Raw genomic sequence first — 19,212 nt, 5'->3', positions numbered from 1 at the left:
ATGCTGTATTTCTAACAAGCATTGAGGTGATGCCGAATCTGCTGTTTCCAGACCACACATTGGGTAGGAAGGCTTTAGGGAACAAGAATCACTCAGATTTCCTTTCTTAATGGAACATTTATTATAATACTACGAGCCAGGCAAGATAAAGTCACAGCTGGGCCTCCCAGCAGATCCGAGCCAGGAAGATGGCTTGAGACATAGCTGTGGTGCCCCAGGGACTGTAGCTGTCCCCTAGATGCAGGTGTTTATTTCTCCTGCTTCGGTGCTCTTTGTGCTGATTCAGCATCTCTGCCTTTTCTTCTAGGCCAATCTAGGTCTGAACCCCAACTCAGCTATTTCTTCTTCCAGGTGTTTTTTTTTTTTTTATAACAAATTACTCTGTTCCCTCAGCCTCAGTGCCCTTGTGTGTAAAATGGAGATAATATCAACTATTTCACTGGGTAATTGTGAGGTTACATGCGATGTGATGTACCACACTGGTATGAAGCCCACTGTGAAGCATGCCCAGGAAACACTGCATGTCTTTATTTCTGCTTCTGCTTCCAACGACAAACCAACTCACGTATTCTCCCTCTACCTCAAGTGTCTGCTTATGGATTCAGCTCACTTGTGGCTTCACTCTGTGCAGTTTTTGACCTCTGCCCTCAGTACCAACTGCTGACTGTCTCTACACATTCAAGTTCATAAACCTCAAGAGTGGATCTCTTTGGTTCAATTGGTCACTGTCATTATAGGCTGTGCCCTAGGACTGTGTTTGTACAAAGCCGTCATGTGAGCAGACCAGGGAGAACTTATGGATTGGCTTCCCTTGGCCAGGATTTAACTCATACAAGGCTGTAATGTAAGTTAACCTATATATAAGAAACACCTAAGAAAGAGATGGCAATATGGCAGGCAAACCGAGGCTTCCTAGGAGGGGGCAGTGTAACTGCCAGCCCCTTGCTTGACTTGCCCAGTACACTTAGCAAATATTTACTGGTCATGTAATATTTGCAGAACATTCATTGTAGCTCCAATCCCTGGAGGCCCAAGATCATCTGTGTTTCTTGGTTCTGGCTGGGAGGGGCACAGCACCCAGTGCCACAATTCTCTTTCATGCAGATAGTATAAAAAATGATACCAAGGAGGATTGTTGGAAGATGGCAGAGCAGGAAGCTCCAGGAACCAGTCCCTCTGGCAGAGCAACTATTAAACAGGCAGAAACTGTCTCAGTCAACTATTTTTAAACTCTGAAGTCTAGTAGAACACTCTGCAGCATCCAGGGAAAAGTGGGGGAAGAAGCTGGTAAGTTGGGGTACATACCAGTGAATTGCATTCTCTGAACAGTGGCTACCTTCGTGCATCCCCCAGCCTCATGGCTGGCAGCAGTAGATTCCTCCACCTTGGCTCCTACTGCCAGGATGGGATATAAAGACCTACTTCCCCAAGATCCAGGGGTGTGCAGTCTGATTGCCAATAACTGCTTTTTTTAAAAATGTAATTTTATTAAGATATATTCACATACCATACAATCCTTCCAAACTATACAATCAGTAGATCACAGTATCATCACATATTTGTGCATTCATCACCATGATCATTTTTAGAACATTTGCATTATTTCAGAAAAAGAAAAGAAGACCCCAAACATCCCATACCCCTCACCACTCCCTCTTATTGATCATTAATATTGCACTCCACCCAATTTTAAGACTTACAGTAGTGGTTGGTTAACTAAGACAGTGTAGCATTGTCAGAAATAGAGGTATAGATTAGTGGAACACAACAAAACATCTAGAAGTAGGGCACGGGCAACTGATTTTTTTTTTTTTTTTTTTTTTTTTTGCTATATATTTATACAATCATTATCAAAGATGAAGGCTACTGGATTACAGTTCAACAATTTCAGGTATTTCCTTCTGGATATTCTAAAACACTAGATACTAAAAAGAAATATCCATATAATGAGTCAGTATACACAGTCATTTGTTAAATCCAAATTTCTTAGTTACACCTCTTCCCTCTCGTTTACTCTTTCTCTCAATCTTCAGGGATATCTGGGCAATGACCATTTTAACTTCTTCACACAGGAAAGGGGTATTGACCTTACAGGGTAGAGGCATGAAACTCTTGATGTTCTTGGAGAAACTGGTACCTCTGGGCTTCAGGACTTATCTGGCATGGGATCAGTCTGGAGGCTTCAAGTTTCTGAAAACATAAACTTACTAAGAAAAACCTTTATAGAGAGTTAGAAAGAGTCCAGTGCATTTCCTAGGGTTTTTTTTTTTTTTTTTTTTTTTTTTTTGCAGGGGGAATACTGTTGGTTGGGGCTTGGCATACTGTGGTAGTTTGCAATACCTGGCTAAAGCTTGCATAAGAGTAACCCCCAGAATGACCTCTAGACTCTATTTGAAATCTCGTAGCCACTGAAACTTTATTTTGTTCCATTTCTTTTCCCCATCTTGGTCCAGAAGGCATTTTCAATTCCATAATGCCAGAGCCAGGCTCACACTGGGAGTCATGGCCCACATTGCCAGGGAGACTTACACCCATGGGAGTCATGTCGCACATAGTGGGGAGTGTGGGGAGTTTATTTGCAGAGTTGGCTTAAAGAAAGAGGCCACATCTGAGCAACAGACAAGGCTCTCTGGGGGTGACTCTTAGGCATAATTACATACAGGCCCAACTTCGCCTCAATAATTGCTTTTGATCAGCTACTTTACATTGTTGGGTCCCAGCTCTAAGGGAGGCCATTGTCCCTACCTACCTCAGGCAAAAGCAGCAGAGGAAACTTAAAGGCAGTACTGTTCCTCAAAACTATGGAAAACTGTTAAAAAGGCTGCGTTTACTGGGGCAAGTGCCAAATCAAGAAAATGCAGCTTCAAAGAGGAGAAGCTCCTGGCACCCTTGCAAGCTCCTCCCTCAAACCCTCCCCAGGGCGGTGTAAAGCCAGCTGGCACTCCCTTTGTGGGTCTCTAGCCTCCTTCTGGGAATTCCTCTCTGGCTCACCCTCCCTCCTAGAATTTGCCCTTCCAGCAAAAGCAGCTTCGGACAGCAAAGCAGTGTAAGAAACAATTGAGTCGGGAGGCCTGGGGCAAAGGCTTACCTGCTTAATTATGCAGTGGAGAACCTGGGATGGGAAAAGGTCTGTTTCCTAGGAAATAGAGGGGCATTCAAATTCCTGTAAGCAGGAAGACTTCTAAGGCCACTGACAAGCACAAGCCCAGGACAAGACATAGGCTCAGAAAAGACAGGAAATACCCTGTACTTTGCATTCATAGGAAAGCTAAACTCTGAAGGCGAGCAATGGCCAATGGAAAGCCAATTTGTATTAGATTGTGTAAGCTGTTTTTTGTTTTGGTTTGTTTCATTTTATTAGCTCCTGGCACTCAAGAACATCTCTGTCATACCACTAGCTGGATATACATTCAAGAAACAGCATAAGTCCCAGAGCTAACATTTTAAAATATTAAAATATGCTGTGTGCAATAAAAGATTAAAGGACAAACACACAGGAAATGATGGCCCAACCAAAAGAAGAAGATAAAAATCCAGAAAACATCAATGAAGAATACTAGATTGCAGACATACTGGACAAAGACTTTTTAAAAATGATCTTCAATATGCATATGGAGATAAAGGAAAATATAGAGAAAGAACTGAAGGACATCAGGAAAACAATGAATGAACAATATGAGAATCTCAATAAAGAGGAAGAAAATTTAAAAGGGAACCAAACAGAACTACTGGTGTTGAAGACCAAAATAACTGAAATGAAAATTTCCCAGGAGGGTTTCAACAGCAGATTGGAGCTGGCAGAAGAAAGAATCGGTGAATTTGAACACAAGAGAATTCAAATGAGTAAGGCTTAGCAGCAGAAAGAACAAAGAAGTAGAAACAGCAAAAATAGCCTGAGAGAACTTTGGGACAACATTAAGTGTACCAATATATGTATTATGGGAGTCCCAGAGGGAGAAGGAGACAAAAGAAGGAGAAGAAGACATAGTCAAAGAAATAATGGTAGAAAACTTCCCAAACTTGGCAAAAGACATGGATATACACAACCAAGAAATCCAACAAACACAAAATAGGGTAAACTTGTAGCAATATACCTAGATATTTGGTGATCATACTGTCAAATGCAAAGGAAAAGGAGAGAATTCTGAAAGCAGAAAGCTTTAAGAGAAAGGTAATGTTTTACATATGAGGGAGGCCCAATTAGATTAAATGCTGATTTCTCATCAGAAACCATGGAGTCAAGAAGACAGTGAGTTGAAATACTCAAAGTGCTTAGAGAAAACAATTGCCAACTAAGAATTTTATATCTGATGAGATTTACTTTCAAAAACGAGGGAGAGATAAAGATGTTCCCAGATTAAAAAAAAAAAAAAAAAAAATAGTGGAAGGATCCCTTTACCACTAGCCCTGCCCTACAAGAAATTCTAAAGGGAGTTCTTCAGACTTAAAGGAAATAAGGACCTGTGGTAAAGGTAACCATATGGGTGATTATAAATGCCAGTACTATTACATTGTATTTTTTGTATGCAACTCCACTTCTTATTTATTACAGGTGCTAAAATGCTAATGTAAAAAGTAATGATAAAGCTATGATTTTGGACATAAAATGTACAAAGATATGAGGGGTATAGGAACAGTATGTATGTATGCTACTCAATATAAGTTGGCATCAAATCAAATGTGATTGTTATAGATTTAGGATGTTAAATTTTAACCCCATGGTAATCACAAATAAATATATGAAAGATATATCCAGAAAGCAATGAGAAGGAATTCAATATGGTGCAAAAAAAGATCAAATAAATATGAAAGTAGGCTTTAATGGAAGAATTAAGGGTCATAAAAAGGAGGTACATGACTTGCAAAGATGAAATAACAAAATGACAGAAGAAAAGTCCTGCATTATCAGTAGTTAACGTAAGTGTAGATGGATTAAACTCTGCAGTCAAAAGACAGAGATTGGCAGGATGGATAAAAAAGCATGATGCAACTATATGCTGTTTACAAGAGCCTCACATTAAATTCAATAAGCAGATTGAATGTAAAAGGATAGAAAAATATACCATGCAAGTAGTAACAAAGGAGTCCTGGGATAGCTATACTAATATCAGATAAAGTAGACCTTAAGTCAGAAACTGTTATGAGGGACAAAGAAGATTATTTTATACTGATAAAGGGGTCAATTCAACAAGAAGACATAACAATTATAAATGAATATGCATCCAACAGTAGAGCCACAAAATATATGAAACAAATATTGACAGATTTGAAGGGAGAAATAGATGGTTCTACATTAATAGTAGTTGACTTCAATACAACACTTTCAATAATGTATAGACCATCTATACAGAAGACCAATAAGGTAATAGAAGACTTGAACAATACTCTAAACCAAATAGACCTAACGGACTTATAAAGAACACTTCACCCAACAGCAGAATACACACTCTTCTCAAGTGCACATGGATCATTCTCCAGGATAGACTATATAGTCTCAATAAATTCAAAATATTGAAATCATACAATGTTTCTTATCTGACCACGATGGAATGGAACTAGAAATCAATAACAGAGAGGGAAATGGAAACTTCGCAAATATGCGGAAATTAAACAATATACTCTTAAACAACCAAACAGTCAAAGAAGAAATCATAGGGGAAATTAGGAAATATCTTAAGGTGAATGAAAATGGAAAACATAACATACCAAAACTTATGGGATGCATCAGAGGCAATACTGAGAGGGAAATTAATAGCTCTAAACAATTACATGAAAAAAAGAAGAAAGACCTCAAATCAGACAGCTAACCTCACAAATGGAGTTCTACAGAAAGCAGGGCAAACTAAACCCAGTGTGAGCAGAAGAAAGAAAATAACAACGATTAAAGCAGAGATAAATGATACAGAGAATAAAAAAGTAGAATCAATAAAACCATAAATTTGTTCTTTGAAGTGATCAATAAAATCAAAAAACCTTTAACGAGATTGACAAAAAAAAAGAAAAACAGAGGATGCAAGTAAGTAAAATCTGTTAAGAAAGGAGGACATTTCTACTGGCCCCAATGAAATAAAAAGGACTATAATAGGATAATATGAACAACTGTATGCCAAAAATTAGTTAACTTAGATGAAATGGACAAATTCCTAGAAATACAGACACTACCTACACTGACTCAAGAAGAAATAGAAGATCTCAACACACCAATATGTAGTGAAGAGATTGAATCAGCAATCAAAAAACTCCCAACAAAGAAAAGCCCAGGATGAGATTGTTTCACAGGTGGACTTTACCAAGCATTCCCAGAAGAATTAATACCAATATTGCTCAACTTCTTCCAAAAAAATTGAAAAGGAGGGAACACTCCCTAACTCATTCTAGAAGGCCAACATTACCCTCCTACCAAACCAGATAAAGATGCCACAAGAAAGGAAAATTGCAGACCAATATCTCTTATGAACATAGATGCAAATATCCTCAACAAAATACTAGTATATTGAATCCAAGAGCACATTAAAAGAATCATACACAATGATGAAGTAGGATTTATCCCAGATATGCAAGGGTGGTTCAATATAAGAAAAACAATTCATGAAATATACCACATTAACAAAACAAAGGGGAAAAAACACATGATCTCAATTGACACAGAAAAGGCATTTAAAAAATCCAGCATCTCTTCTTGATAAAACCACTCAGAAAACTAGTAATAAAAGGAAACTTCCTCAACAGGATAAAGTACATATGTGAAAAACCCACAGCTAACATCATTCTCCTCAGTGAAAGACTTCCTCTAAGATCAGGAACAAGACATGGATGCTTACTGTCACCACTGTTATTCAACATTATACTGGAAGTTCTGGATAGAGCAATTAGGCAAGAAAACATAATAAAAGACATCCAAATCAGAAAAAGAAGAATTAACACTTTCCCTATTTGCAGATGACATAATCCCATAAACAGAGAATCCTGAAAAATCCACAACAAAGCTGCTAAAGCTAATAAATGAATTTAGTAACATGGTAGGATACAAGGTCAATACCCCAAAATTGGGAGGGTTTCTACATACTAGTAACAAACAATCTGAAGACAAAATCAATAAAAAATTCCATTTACAATTGTAACTAACAAAACCAAATATCTAAGAATAAATTTATTCAATGATGCATAGGATTTTTACATGGAAAACTAAAAAACCATTGCTGAAAGAAATCTAAGACCTAAATAAATGGAAAGACATTCTGTGTTCATGAATTGGGAGGCTAAGTATTATTAAGATGTCAATTCTACCCTAAGTAGTTTACAGATTCAGCACAATCCCAGTCAATATCCCAACAGTTTTCTTTGCAGAACTGGAAAAGCCCATCATTGAATTTATATGGTATACCCAAAGCCATGTTGAAAAAGAAGGAACTTGGAGGACTCACACTTTCCAACCTTAAAATTTATTAAAAGACACAGTAATCAAAACAGCATGGTACTGGCACAAGAACAGACATATAGACAAATGGAATCTAATTGAAAGTTCGGAAATCAACCCTCTCATTCTTGGCAAACTGATTTTTGACAAGGGAACCTAGACCACTCAATGGGGAAAGAATAAACTCAACAACAAATGATTCTGGGAAAATTGGATGTCCATATGCAAAAGAAAAGAACCAGAACTATAAGAATCCTAGAAGAAAACAGGGGATCATCTTCAGGACCTTGTGTTAGGCAATGGTTTCTTCGACTTTATACCCAAAGTACAAGTAACAAAAAAAATAGGTAAGCAGAACCTCATCAAAAGTAAAACTTTCTGAATCAATGGAGTTTATCATGAAAGTAAAACAACAACCTATACAATAAAGGAAAATATTTGGAAAACACATACCCAATAAGGGTTTACTATTCAGAATACATAAAGAAATCTTACAACTCAACAACAAAAAGGGTGTTATATGGAAACTCTGTATTTTCTGCATAATTTTTCTGTAAACCTACAAGTTCTCTATTTTAAAACAAAAGTAAAAAAAAAAATGATACCAAGAAGATATTTGCTCATTGAATATTGTTATGTTTTTGCTTTTGATGAATTTTGTGCTCAGACATGCTATTCCAAAAGGACAAAAATATCTCTCCAAAGCTTAGAACTTGGGAAGGGAATAATAGCTAACATTTATTATCTACATACCAAGCTCTGTTCTAAGTGCTTTGTGTAGCTTCACATGTTTAATCCTCACAACAACCCTCTAAAATAAGTTTTATAATTCCCAGATGGCAAATTGGGAAACTGAGGCTTAAAGAAGTTCAATCATGGCCAAGTCACACAGCTAGTAACTGGTAGAACCAGCATCCAAGCCAGGTGGCCTGTTACAGAACCTATGTTCTCTCCCCTATGCCTCTTCTCTGGCCTTTTCTTGAGTCTGCCTGACTTGGGGTGGCACAGCCTCTATGTCAGCATATATCTGCCTTGCTTTCTGCAGAGATGCCTGGAAAACAGCATTCTTGGAAGTGACACTCTCATGTGTATACCATGGAAATATACACAATTCCCAGACTTCTGGTAGGAACTCTATATATTACTCTGGCAAAGGAGGATATTAAGTGATAAACCTGTAATCCTCCAGTTTATGTCAAAAACCAAATCACTTACAAACATCACATTACTACTACTACTACTATTAGCAATTTATCACATTTAAAAACTGCTGCTTTCTTGTGTACCTGCCATAGTGACATATTTTGTTTGCACAGCATCTGAAGCTCCTACCTATCTTTGGGAAGGGCCCATTATTTAATTTCCCAAAGGCCAGAGTTTTGCTTTCTCAGTCTTCTTGCCAGCCTGGATGTGGACATACGACCGAGACTTTAACCAGCCAAACATTCCTGCCTAGAACTTGAATAAAAAGAAATAAGGCAAGTGCAGGACTTGTCCTGGGGTCAGAGGACAGGGCAGGAGGCCAGCCTCCGGGAGCAGCCCACCAATGAAGCCAGCGTCATAACCACAAGCAGCTGCCAGCATGACCTCCCCAGACTGTGGCCGGGGCATAATTTTGACTGAGGTTCCCACTGCCTAGCCGCCCTATAATAACTACCTATTTCCTGGGTCTGGATCTCCAGCCCTCCCAGAGATGTTGTAAGCTGCCCAATATTTTTCTAATTGACTCCTTTTCCTACTTAAATCAGCCAGAATTAGTTCCGCTGCTTGCAACTGTAAACCCTAACCACTCTTATTGCTAGCTCTATTTCCTTGATCTCCAATCTGAGAGTCTTCATCCTGAGCTCACTAGGGATGAGCACAATTTCTGATGGCAGAGACCCATTTGCTTTAAGAACAAGGTGAAAATTGCAATCCCACTCCCTGGATCAAGCAGTCTGAGGAGGCTATGGCCCAGGACCCTGTTAAAGGACTCACATTGACCAGTCACAACTTTCATTACTGAAAGAAATCTAAGCCTTTAGATTCCCTAAGCTCTGAGTTTATTTTCAAGCTGAATGTTACACTGGAGCAGAAACTGACCAACTTTTGCCCCTGGCCAATGGATGGTGTGAGGCCTGTCTCAGTGGAGGACCACACTGCTTGCATCATGTCCTGTAGACTTTGTCCCGGTCTCCATAATTTTCAAGTCATGACTTTGCCCCTTAGCACAAAAGGGGCTAACCAGTGTTTCAATTGTATTTGGCCTAAAGTTTCCATAAGCCTCATCAATGCAATTAGGAACAATAACATTACACCAAAAAGAGTTGCAGAGGAAGCAAAACATTATGGGGTTCTAAGAAACAGTAATTAAGGACAGCTGAATCCTAAAAGACAAATCTATGTCATTGACTTCAAGGAAATAAAAATACACTTAAATTTTTTAAATAAATCATTTCACAAATGCCATGTTGCTTTTTGGTTTGCCCTGTTTTGCTTCCTTTTAGACCAGCCCCTTGCCAACTTCACTGAGGTAGGGCTTGGGACCACATAATCTTGGAGCTGCCTGAAGGTATCTTTGCCATCATTTTTAGAGTACCTGTTTGAGAATCAAGGCAACTCAGAAAAGAAGACTCCAAGAGATACATAGAGAGTTATTATATCATTTGAGTCCCTCAATCCAGCTATATCTAAAAACATCCACTAGACTTTCAAGCTATGTGAGCCAAAAATACCCCTCCCTTTTTTTGTTTAGCTAGTTTGAACTGGAGTTCTAGCCTTACAAATGACAATGTGCTATCAAGTATAGGTCTCTGCTTTGTTCCAATTTCCTTGAATTGCTGTTGGCAAGGCAGAATTATGTCAAATGGACCATTGATTTCACCTGGGATGGTGGTTTCTTCAGTTCTGTCATCTGGCATGCTATCAGGAGCATGTGAACACATAAACACACACATCAGCTAATGGAGAAGCACTTTTGTAAGGCAATCTTTTGACCAGTGCATATTATTGAATTTATGATTATACTTAAGAGCATGGCCAATAAGTAAGCAAACTGACTATCTGGAATAGAAAAGTCTTCTTTTCCACTTATGTATCATTGCCTCACTCCATCAGAGCAACAACATGAGAATTTACCTTCCTGGCTTTCAGTTATCTTGTTTACTAGCTAAGCTGTAACATTTCTCCTTGACTCTGCATATTCACAGATGACTTATATGTAACATGGCTCCCAGCTAGACAACTGGACCTTTCTTCCCACTTCTCCAATTCAGTTTCTCCAAAACCCATGGGACTGTCTTGAACATCTTCATTCATTCACATACTCATTCAATAAATAAGTCCTGGGCACTCCCTATTGCCATGTCTAGCTGTAGGCATTGGCAGCTCAGCAATAAAACAGAAAAAGCCTCTGCCTTTGTGAAGTTTCCAATCTAGTGGGGGAAGACAGACAGAAAAAAAAAGTTTAAAATAAATATATGTCAGATGGAGATAAATGTTATGTAGAAAGATTAAATGGGGTGAAGAGAATAGGCGGGCGGAGTGGGTGGCTATTTTACATATGGTGGTAAGGGGAGGCCTCTCAGATAAGGTTTGAATAGAGACTTCAAAGAAGTGAGATAGTGAGTCTTGTGGTGGGAAGAGTATGTATAAAGGCACTAAAGCAGGAACAGATAGGAAACCAGTGTGGCTAGACCGAAGGGAAGGAAGGACAGTGTGGTAGGTGATGAGGTAAGAGAAGTGCTGGTTGTGGGGAGGGGAGCTGGAGATAATTTAGAACCTTTGTAGACCATTGTAAGGACTTTTTGGTTTTATTCTGAGCCAGATAAGAAACCACTGGAGTCTTGTGAGCAAATAAGTCCCATAATCTGACTTTAAGTTTTAAAGATTGCTCTGTCTGCTGTGTTGAGAATATAAACAGTGGTAAGAACAGAAGCAAGTAGGCCAGTCAGGGAGACCATGAAAATGGCAGTGGAGGTGTGAGAAGTGGTTGGTTCTGGATGTAATTTGATGGTAGGGTCACCAACAGAATGCACTGAAATTGGAAGTTTTCATAAATGTCTCCAGGAGTTTTGGTCTGAGCTACTGGATGGATACAGACACCAGTTACTTAGATGCAGTGACTGGAGGGGAAGTACAGATTTAGAAATGGGGGAGGAAACAGGAGTGTGATTTTAGACATATTAAGTTTGAGATGCCTATCACATATCCACCTAGAATTAAAAGTTAGCTAAATGTATCCGAAGGTAAGGAGAAATTTCTGGGTTGGAAGCATATTTAATTTAAAGTCATGAGGCTGAATGAGATCACCTAGGAAGTGGGTTTTCGTGGAGGAGGCATCAAAGGACTGTACCCTGGGGGGGGCAGTCCATGTGGAAGTTGAGATAAGTATGAAACAGCAAAAGAGAACAAGAAAGAGTAGCTAGTAAGGTAGAGTGAGAACCAAAAGGTGCCTGGAACACAAATGAAAAAAAAAACTTTTCAGGAAAGAAAGACGGGTTAATTGGATTAAATGCTGAGATAGGTCAAATAAGATCAGGACTAACCGTTGAATATTGGTTAAAGTTATCAGAGTAGGGGCAAAAAGAATCATAGGGAATAAACTGGGAACAGTGAGTAGAAATAAATCTTTCAAGAAGTTTTGCTTTATACAGCAATAGAGAAATGGAGCAATAGATGAGGAGAAATGGGAGACAAAAGAGGATTTTCATTTAAGATGAACAGTATTTTGGCATGTTGTATGCTATGGGAATGATCCATTAGAGAACGAAAAATTGATGATGCAAGTTGGGAGAGGGGAAAATTGTGGGAGCAATGTTCTTGAGTAGACAGGAGGAGATGGGGTCTGGTGCATAAGTACAGGAGTTAGCCTTAGATAAGCAGACAGGCAATTCAACCAGAGTAAAAGATGCAGATAGGTGGGTAGATGAGGCAATGGATCTTGTATAAATCCTCTTCCAAGTACTATTTGCTCAATAAAATAGGAAGTAGAGTCATCAGCTGAGAGTGAGAATGAGGGAGAAGGTGTAGGAGGTTTTAAGAAAGAGCATAAGACGTGAAATAGTTGCCTAGGAAAGTGGGGAAAAGATTGACGTGAGGCAATATAATAGGACTTCTGGCCAGCAGTAAAGGGCAGCACAAGGTCAGTGATCATCTTCCTGCCATGGGTTTTAAGCATTAGGTTGAAGGAGGTGTCACCTATATGTGTTCAGACTAGGAAGCAAGAAGGGAAGTGAACAAAAACCTAAAAGTGAGTTACATAATTTAGATTTATTATGCAGATGCCAACACAGGTCCACAGTTCAAACATGAAAAGTGCCTGAAACTTTAAAGAAAGCAATTAGATATAATTTGAACACATTCTTAGAAATAAAATCAGAAAATTTTCACACTGAAAATGAAGATGACCATAGAGATTTTCTTGTCTAAATCTATTTCGGTTTACAATATTTGAAAGCTAAGGCTCTGGAAGATTAAATGACTCGCTTGTCCAAGGTCACATAGCTAGTTAGTGGCAGAGGCAAGTCTAGATCTCCGTTTCCTTGATTTTCATCCACTAATTAGTCTTTCCTTCCTCATTGCTGGAAAGATATGGTGGAATTTCAGACTGGGCCTTTTCCACTCACTGCCTTCCTTTCTCTGCGTAATTCTGAGCCCAGTCCTAGCACTCCTGTCTTCTGTACCAAAGCTCTCTTGCTATCTCCCATAATTGCCCAGCTCCAACCTAATGCCTCAGCCAGATGTTCATTTCGTGGAAGTTTCAAACCTCTAGCATTAGGCTGGATCAGAAGCCCAGTCTCAGGAAAGTATGAACCGGGTTTTGCTTGGAAAGAAGAAAGGGGGATGGCAGGATGGGCCTCAGTAGCCCACTGCAACCCATTTCCTTGGGCTCACTAGACAGCACCTTATTATTCAGGCCCCAGTGATAAGCATGTGGCACTCTCTTAGCCTTGCTTTTCTTCTGGTAAGAGTGGAATTCAAGAGACTTTTCAAATCACAAACCGTATGTGCTCTTTGGACCAAAAGAATGCCAAGTCTTTGCTTTAGGAAGAAAATGGATCTGAACCAACAAGCTTGGAGATAGCCTGCAGCCTGTGTCCCATCTGAATACCATTTGAACACAACTGACTAAAGTTCTTCAAATGATGGCTTTTGTTATCTATAAAATTAAGACTAAACCAGAGATCAAGGAATTTCAACTGGAAGCTATATCCTGTCTCCAGTCTCCCATCTTGGTGTAATTTAAGTGAGTTACAGGCCCCTTTAAATTCACTTATTTAAAACAGATACTCATCCGAAGAGGCTCTCTATAAATATTTGGCACATCTTGATGAGCGCTTCAATTGTCCTTCAAAGGCCGTGGAAACAACCTCAAAACCAATTACTTATGCTCTTATCCAAGAAGCCCATTAATCGGAACGAGGGCTCCGCTTCTGGCTGAGCTTCTCCTCTCCACTCTTTCATGTCTGACAATTGTCCCTCCTGGGGAACAGTGGTACAATTCTAGGCAATTCTTTTTAAATTAAAACATTATATAAACATAGAGGTAAAGGGCATCAATGGTGACTAGGAGATAACATATGCCACCAAGAGATGGGGTCTTAAGTCTGCCCTCTCTTCTGGCTGAAACAAGAAATTAAAAAATTAACAGCACTGAAATATATATCTGAATGTGATTAAAAGGGGAAATGTTAGTTTGTATAAATGATAATAGCATACATTTTTTTAAAATCCATGGAACTGCACTACACAAACAGTGAACCCTAAGTTAAATCATGAACTACAGTTAATAGTACAATTATAAAAATTATAACAAATGTACCACATCAGTGGAAGGTGTTAATAATAGGGTGGTTCAAGGGAAGTCTGTATTTTATGCATGATTGTTCTGTAAACCCAAACTTCTCTAAAATAAAATTTTTAAAAAATGGGGAAGAAATCCACACACCTTGGTATCCCCACATGCTGGATGAAATTTTGAAAACAAAATCCCCTAAATAAAATATACCTTATAAAATGGGGCCTACATACCCTGAAAAGGTATCAATTGGATAAATCATCTTTGTCAATGTTACATCCCAGTACTATAGGATTGAGGATCAAGACTCAAGCATGTTTTAAAGAATCTGGTCATGCTTGGAAGACAGTTTGATTTCATACATATGGAAAATATCCACAGCTTTTGATCCAACATCCACATTTATAAATAAGAAAAATAACCATGTATAGGCAAAGATTTGCCTACAGATATAATTATTACAACATTATTTATAATAATGAAAAACTGTGAACCATACTATAAGGTATTGGTACATCCTTATGAATTATGCAGCAGTTAAAAATGAAGTGGAAAAATTACATCATGAAATATTTACAATATATTAAATTTAAAAGGTAAGGCACGAAGCAGGATGTATGCTAAAAATTACTTATAAAGTGTATCTATTCATAGAAGAGACTGGAGGGAAATACATTAAGGTATTAATAAATGGGTGGTGGAATTACAGAAGATTGTTTTCTTTTATTTATCTGTTTTTCCTTATCTTTCCTCTGACCATCACTGTCATAGTCTGGGTCCCCTGGGGAGATTTTTGTGCTCTTGGTAACAATATCTCTAAGGGAATGCTCTCAGAAACAACACCTATAGGGAAGTGAAAGAAGCAAGGGGAGGTAGAGGGGAAGTTGAGCTGCAGTGCAGTTGCCATAGAAACCTCAGCAGATGCCATGGGGAATTTCTGAGAAGTCCTCCTTTGAGGCTAGGAAGCCATACCTCTGCCCCCCTATGTTGTCAAATCGCTGAATGTGAGGTACCCCAGGGAGATACGTCCCCTGGCGGAGGCAGCTTCCTTCACTGAGGGCAGTTCCTGGGCAGGGACTCAGTTGGGAACCATTTGTAGGCAGCATTTGGGGCAGCTGGGGAAATGAGTCCCTCAGTGTTTAAGAGGAGTGTGGGGATCTTGGTGCACACCACAGCATCTACTACAGTCCATTTTGTGCTATTCAGATCCACCCACTCTCTCTATTAAGTTTACTGTATCTGGGAGAAACTGACAAAATAAAGGTTAATCAAGCAAACTACAGCCCCAGCCACTGCAGCTGGTTGAGGCACTGCAACTGATGCTTAATGCCTTCCTCCTCTATTTCCCAGTTTAAATTCTCCTCATGTTTGGCTGGCATCTCTTCTGATTTTCATGTCTTACCTGGAGGGAGAGGGAGGGGTATGATAAACTATATCTTCAACCTTGGTCAACCCTGGAGATCCTGGGCACATGCCCTTCTCAGACCATGGCTGCTGAATTTGCCCATCTACTAACAAAATTCCACAAGGGAGTACCAACAGACCACTCAGAAGATCCAAAAGTTTTTTTCCATGTGCCTACTCCACCTCCTGATTAGGGTCAATTAGCTCTGCCATAATGATGATGCCTTTCTTTGCTTGATGGTCTCTTGATACTATGAATCTATAGTGACCAGACAACAAGCATAATCTAAATTTAGTGATGTTTTTGCCATGTCCTCTGGTGGAAGTCTTTCCCTCCGCTGGGAACCAAAACCTCTGGACTACAGAAACTAGAGTTGTGGGGATGGGATATACAGATTCTCCCAAAGGCATTGGGAATAATGGTACATGGGGGCCACCATTTAAAATATGCAATTCAGTGAGCTTTAACAAAAGCATAGAGGAATGAAACCACCACTGCAGTATAGATATAGAGCATTTTCTTTACCTCAAAGAGTTCCCTCCTGCCCCATCCTTCCCTTCCTCTCTTCCCCAGCTCCGGGCAACCACTTATCTGCTTTCCATCACTACAGCTTTGCTTTTTCTGGAATGTCATATAAATGTAATTCTACATAGAAACCTCAGCAGATCCCATGAGGGAGTTCTGAAATATCCTCCATTGAGACTTGGAAGCCATATCTGTCCCCCTATATTGACAGTATGCAGTCTTCTGTGTCTTTCTTTTAACATAATGATGTTGAGGTTCATCCATGTTGTTACATGTATCAGTAGTTAATTTCCTTTTACTGCAGAGTAGAGCTCTTATTGGTTTCCACAGCTGTTTCCTTCCTTAGCAAGCCCAGGGCTTCTCTGGTGGGATCATAATGACTTAACCATAGTTCTAGTATAGTGGCCAGAAGTAGGAGGATAGGCATAGATTCTGAGGAGGATACGCGTCTTTTGAGGCAGAAGCCTCTGCCTCAGCTTCAAACAGTGGGAAAGTGCTAGGAGTGGGTGGGCCACTTTTGCAGGCCCAAAGGGCTCAATGGTTTTCAAGATTCTCTCCTGTGTTGATTTAGGGTCCCACTCCTTCCCAGCCAGAGCCCTGACCTTGGTATAACAGATTGGCCAAGGTTGAGATTTCACCTTCTCTGGAGGTTGAATCTTGTGCTTTGTCCTCATGTTTTTCTATCCTCTGGCTTCATGAGATGAGCCTCTTTTATATTCTGTCAAAGAGGCCTCGGACTTTCATATTTAAATTAATGATTAATCCTCTACCACCACCACTACCCCCACTTTCATTGTCTTTCTCTAATGCATTCATAGCCCTCAGCAAGAGACATCCAATTCCATTGCTAGGTACTACTTCCTCCAAACCTCTTGAACCCCTGAGATATCACTCAGTCATTGCATTCCTTTTCATCAGCACTTTATCCCAGTTTAGCACCAGTGAAAGTTTCAAAAAGCATATTGCTATAGCATGCCAGGGGCTTTCCATGCTCCAGCTATCACCAATGAAGGGGTCCTCTCTTGACAGTGATGATCTCACTCCCAAATCCCATTTTAGACTTTTCTTCCCAAGACCATTCCCAGTACTAAATGTCATAGGCCAGGTTCACCAGGAATTGGACTGCTAGAGATTTCTGCACAGAAGAGGTCTACTGGAGGGCATTCTTGATGACAGCCTCTCTAAGGGAGGGAAGCTGGATTGGGCAGAAGAAGAAGTTGAGCCTCAGTATATCCTACAGGGGTGCTCTGAAGCCTGGATGACCCTTCAGAGATGTCCTAATTTGAGGCTGGGGTGCTGGCTCTTTGTACCCCAACACTGTCCAGCCTTTGGAGGCAGGCTGCCCCTGGGAGGGGTGTAACTTTCAGTGAGGCATCTCTTTTTAGTCAAGGGAAATTTCTGGAAACAGTCTCAGCTTTGAGCCATCATCAGTCAACACTTCTGGCAGCTGGGGGAATTAGTGCCTGTTCCTTAAGTATCCACTACAGTGATGACATTCATACCACTTACAAGAATACAAATATAAATAGCTAACATTCATTGGGCATTACATTGTGCCAGGCCCGGGGCTAGTTTCTTTATATTTTTTATCCTATTTAATCCTGGTCAGGACAAGCACTCCCTCTTCCCTGAAATCTCTGCACTAAGAAACTACAACAACCTCAAAAACCACAAAACACAGCACTCTTTATATAGCAGTTCTCCCTTTGAATATCATAGTGTGTATCCCCTGACCCTGTTTGAATAATAGCTATTCAAAAGTATATTTATTTATTGTTATTTATTTATTTATTTATTTATTTATTTATTTATTTATTTTTGAGTTAAACTCACTCCTTTACTAGCGTGGGGAAACATTTTTTTGGCAAGACTTTGCATTCCTCTACTCTCCTTCAAAATTTTGGTGGCCAGAGAAGAATTACTGTCTCTCTCACTTTTTTGAGTGAATTCTCAAGAAGTAGAGTTGAAAAATGATGACAGGTAATGCTGGGAGAAGGTGCATTACATCGTCATGCAAAGAGGAATATCTTTTTGGTTGATTAACATGGCAGTGTCGTACCAGGCCCATCTGGGGTCAGAGATGACTGAGGCCCAAAGAACCCCAGTGACAGTATCTGGTCCGGTCCCATATTTCCTAGTAGTGTTGATTCATTCTTCAGGTTTTCACTGAACACCTACAATGTGCAAGACCCAGTTCTTGGCTTGGAGATACAGTGGTAGGCAAAACACACACAGTCTCTGTCCTTAGGTAGTTTGCAGCCATTTTGCCACCACTGGGATCCACAGAGGTGCCTTGTTAGTCTTAAAGTTTCATCTAAAGTCCAAACAGAGACGATGGAGGCAAATCTAAAACATTACCCAATTAGAAATCAGGCTGTACTCTCCTGGTTTCATCTAAGAATTCTGGAAAGTCTCACTGGTCAGCCTTTTCCACCACTCATTTTAAAACATGGCTAGAAGTAGATGCCATACTGGGACCCTTTTCTTGAGGGTGAAAAGGCTTGGGGGTGGCAGCTAAGTTAACGGTCCTCTTCCAGGTGGTATAAACTCTACCAATACACTGATCATGTCTGACAATCTACATGTTGCAAACATCAAGCCAAAATAGAAGTTTTAGTGGAGATAGGACATTCTGAGGTATTTTCAGAAAGCATATATCACAATCAATAACAATGAGAGCAATAAAAATGCTGTAATCATTAATTGAGCCATATGCTAAGCATATTATTTCATTATTTCACTTAACTCTATGTGTGGTGTCATTTTTCTCATTTTTATAAATAAGGGAAACCAAGGCATAGAAGTATCATGTAGTTTGCCCAAGCCACACAGTATAAGCGGCATAACTGGGGTTTAAATGCAAATTTATCCGACTCTAACAGCTGGGTTATGTCCCGTGGTATCATAACACTCTTCAAATTAAGACAATCTCCCCATGAAATAATCCTTCAATATCACTATAGTTCTTGGTTATCTCCCAGGGAAACTAAGTGAATTTAGAAAGTTAGGTTGAGTTATATGGAATGCTTAACATTTTTTTTTTACAGCAGTTCCAGAACAGAATTGATTTCAGAGAGCCACACATTG

Source organism: Choloepus didactylus, chromosome 4 (assembly GCF_015220235.1).
Source record: "Choloepus didactylus isolate mChoDid1 chromosome 4, mChoDid1.pri, whole genome shotgun sequence".
Taxonomy (NCBI): domain Eukaryota; kingdom Metazoa; phylum Chordata; class Mammalia; order Pilosa; family Megalonychidae; genus Choloepus; species Choloepus didactylus.
The sequence above is the reverse complement of the archived record's forward strand: the minus strand, read 5'-3'. Positions refer to the sequence as shown.